Source organism: Chamaea fasciata, unplaced genomic scaffold (assembly GCF_029207755.1).
Source record: "Chamaea fasciata isolate MVZ Bird 193981 ecotype frontalis unplaced genomic scaffold, bChaFas1.0.hap1 SCAF_1, whole genome shotgun sequence".
Lineage (NCBI taxonomy): Eukaryota > Metazoa > Chordata > Aves > Passeriformes > Sylviidae > Chamaea > Chamaea fasciata.
Window position 1 is genome coordinate 37,539,332 of NW_027094086.1, and position 4,188 is coordinate 37,543,519.

Consider the following 4,188-nt stretch of genomic DNA (forward strand, 5'->3'; position numbering starts at 1 on the left):
TTTTGCTTTCTGAAAAAAAAATATCCTGTTTGTTTTCATATGTGCTTGAAAGTGTTCGGAAGTGTTTAAATAAGGCACATGCCAGCGTACCAAATTAACGTGTTAGCCATAAGGAATGCTATTGTATTTATATCTTACAAAATATCTCCTCCTCCTTATTTGCTTTTTGGAAGAATAGTCTGTCCAAAGTTATAATTCAGTGAAGTAGTAGCTGACAATTAACTTTTTTTTTTTTTTTAAGATGCATCATTGAAAAGGACTATTTGATCAGGAGAGCAAAATATTGTATAATTTCAACACAGGTAGGGAGGGCTTGATGATGTATTTGCTATGTCCATGTTTGTGGTGCCTTGTTCATGACAATGTTTTAGCCCTGTTCCATGTCAGAGAATCACAGAATCTTAGAATGGTTTAGGTTGGAAGGGACCTTAAAAATCATCTAGTTCTAACCCCTGGCCAAGGACAGGGACACCTTCCATTCGACCAGGTTGCTCAGACCCCCCTCCTACCTGGCCTTGAACACTTCCAGGTATGGTGCATCCACAGGTTCTCAGGGCCTGTTCCAGTGCTTCACCACACTCACAGTAAAGAATTTCTTCCTAATGTCCAATCTAAATCTACCCTCTTTCAGTTTAAAGCTACTCCTCCCTGTCCTTCCACTACATGCCCCTGTAAAACCTCCCTCTTTTGACTATTCTTCATTGTAAATTTTGCTCTGCCAGCTCTTCTAACCACTGAAACAGCCTGTGTGAGCCAGTACAGTTAGGCTACAGGAGACTGACATACTCTCAAATATTACGCGATGGACAGAGAACAGAAAATAATTTATCTGTGTTGTACTTCAAGGCAAGAGAAGTGAGAGCCAGGCAGAGAAAAAACCCTTCTGTTTCCACATCGCTGTATGGAAACATTCCAGATCGCTGGCTACTCCGAGTGATTGTTTTCCACTTAATTAATGTAGAAACAAGAGATCAAGAGCCAAGATGTCCAGAGTCAGAGATAAAATCATAGGACATGAAGTTCAGGTGTGCTGATGGAGCTTTTTTTTTTTTTTTTTAAAGTGTGGCATCTTTAGAAAAATAGAAAACTCACAAGGGTGAAGGTTGGGAACTCTGTCCTTTCAGCAACAACAATGCACAACATAATGAAACGTGTAAGAAAAATCACTATCTTTTGGAAAGTGAAAACTTTATTTTGTGTTCAGAAGACAGCAGATGTAAGCAACTTTTACCATAACCTGTCAATTCAAGTGTTTTCAAGCTGACATTTTTTGCCTATTTTGCAATTTTTAGGAGAGTCTGCATGACTTATCATTTGTAAAGGAAATACTGATTTTCAATCCAGAAGTGCTTCATTGACTCGATGTTTTCATGAATTAAAGAACATTTATACAAGTTCCAAAAGTATTACTTCCCCAGGAAAATATTTTAACAGTCCAGTTTCACACTGGCATTTTTATATCCCCTTTAATCAGTAAGATTAGTAACCTAGAGCTGCTTAGTGACAGGGAGGAATCTTGATTCCTCTTATTCTCTGTGTCTGTGTCTGTATTCTCCATCAGTTAAAGAATTCTCAGTGATCAGCTTTTCCGGGTAGAGAAATCAACCATTAAGAATTCATAATTTATGTATGGAGAATGAGGTGTGCAAGAGTGGGGTCTATGGGAGCACAAAATCACCATTAGAAATGTCAAGTGAGCATGAGCCTTACTCCCTAAAAAAGCTAAGGCTGTCTCCCTCCTGACAAAATTAGATGCCCTTTCTCAGAAATCCCTAAAGCAGGAGCTCAACAGATCCAATACAATTTATTCACTTTTGTGAAACACTCACTGTCACATTCAGACTCATTCTTCTGTCTTTGTAGGTGGCAGTGCAGGGAGAATTGAGTGTGGTTTTTATAAATTCTTCTGATTAAACTTTTTCATGCTCTGTGAAGTAATTGATGGACTTAGACATTTTAGAAGTGTGTAAGAAATCTCTACAGTCTCTGTACTCCTCTAGAATTGCTGTATGTAGTGTGAGACAGTTTAATAGGACTGAGATAATTTCACTCTAGTTTATTTGAGACATGGTAAGAATATACTCCCTTGGGAAGTGGATCAGGTAGTTCAAGTCCTCCTGAGAGTTAACCTGGAGTGTCATAGACATATGAGGACAATAAAAGCTAAGGACAAAAGATACAGTACATTTTTTTCCTTAATTTTTTAAAAGAAAAAGGTTGAGGATTATTTTTGTCTAAGAACACCAATCATGTATGGCCTCACAGAGGAGAAAAAAATGGTACTTCCATCATTTGGGATTCTTTGAGGACGTAAGTATTCTGGGTGTGCTCCAGACTGGACTTTTACTTCTTTTCTTTTAGATACCTGTAAACTTTAGACTTTTTTGGTGCAATGATCTGCTGAAAACCTCTAGGTAGGTGGCTTTTAGATTCAGTGTGTAGATCCTGGACCCTAATCCCTTTGTGAATCTAGCCTTACATTCCCATCCTTGCTCTCGAACTTCTGATGGCTGAATGAGAAAACGCCTAAAGTGAGAAACTCCCTTTTTATAATTGCAGGGTGAAATCCAAACAAATTTCAGAGCACCCATTGACTTCAGGTCATGCCAGAAATTCACATGTGGTTTTAGTTTTATTGTACATCTTTCTCCTTTGTTCATGAGCATTGGCAGTGAACCTAACATAATGAGACTTACAGAGCTTCCCTGGACAATATTATTTAAAAGGAAAAAGGAAGCTGTCTAATGTATCTAATAATAACTGAATGATAGCAAACTATTCACATGGTTGTCTTTGCCAGCAGGGAATGTATTTAGACGCTACATGGGAGGGAGGACTTTCAATCTTGTATTCCTATGAAATATGCAAAGCACTGAGCAACAAAGGATGACAGAAAACACTCATGTCCAAGTAAAACAACAAAAGTGACCTTTTCTTAAAAACACTTTGAAATAGCTAACTACAATTCCAAGTTATCACTTGGTAAGCAATTGATGAGTTAGCATACAGACTTCTTTTCAGCCATTAAAAATCATTACAATCTGCATTTACACACGAAAACTGTGTTACTATAAAAAAACATAAATCAGATGTTTCTATAGCCCAAGAATATTGTATTTAATCCAGCTCAGTCTAAACTTTTTTACATCCTTCTGTCTGCAAAAAGACTTGTGCTGCTTGATCAGAAAAAAAAAAAAAAAAAGTTTGTGCCATTACTCAGCTTTGTTCCCACTCCTTCAAATATTTCAAAATTAAGTGTTGTGGCTACTGTTATTAATAGTTTTATGTTTTCTACTTGTTCTTCCTCAGCCTGTGGTGCCAGGATTTCTGTTCTTACTTGTCATTATGTCTTTTACATTACCTCCTTGTTTTGTAATTAAACGTCTATTACTAAATATCATTACTAAAATGTAATTGTTATGACCAAATTGTTCCTGCCAGTTAGGACACAGAGCATATAGAAAAAATTCTACCACCTACATGTCTCATGGAGTATTTTAAACTATAGTTTTACTTCAAATTAAATGATTATTAATTGATTGTAGATTAACTCAATGTAGTTATTAATTTTGTTCAATTGTTATACATATGGCCTGCGTTTTTGTTTGCCTGCAGGCACTTCTCTGCTTTTAAATCCAAATTAGCTGTTTTGAGCAAATGTTTGTGTAATGTCCAAAGTGTTCTTCATAACAATATTAACAAGAAAGTAATTGATTTACAAATGACCCTAAAATCTGTCTACTTTGGATAGTTCTCTGAGTTTGTAATGCAGAATAGTACAAATGAGGTCCTTTATTAGACACTGCCTTGACTATGGAGTTGGATTCTGTTTTCTATTCTTTTTCTCTTGTTTATTCCCTCATTTAATAATACACATGCAGGAAATGCAAAAAGGACATTTTAGTCTGTGCTGTCACAATGGCCAAAATTTTGTCGCTGGATTTGGTTATATGCAATGGTTTATTGTTATGGAATAGATACACTTGCTTATAAAATTTGCTTAAAAATATTTTGCTTTTTCTTTGCTTGTTTGTTTTCAGTGATATGTTTATATCTTCAACAACACTACTAAATATCTTTCTAGTTGCATCCCTCCATTGCTTTTAGTTCAATGTTCATGCCGCTCTAGTTTTGCTAGAGTAATGTAATATATTTCATCAAGTCACACTTAACTTTCATGCTGCTTAT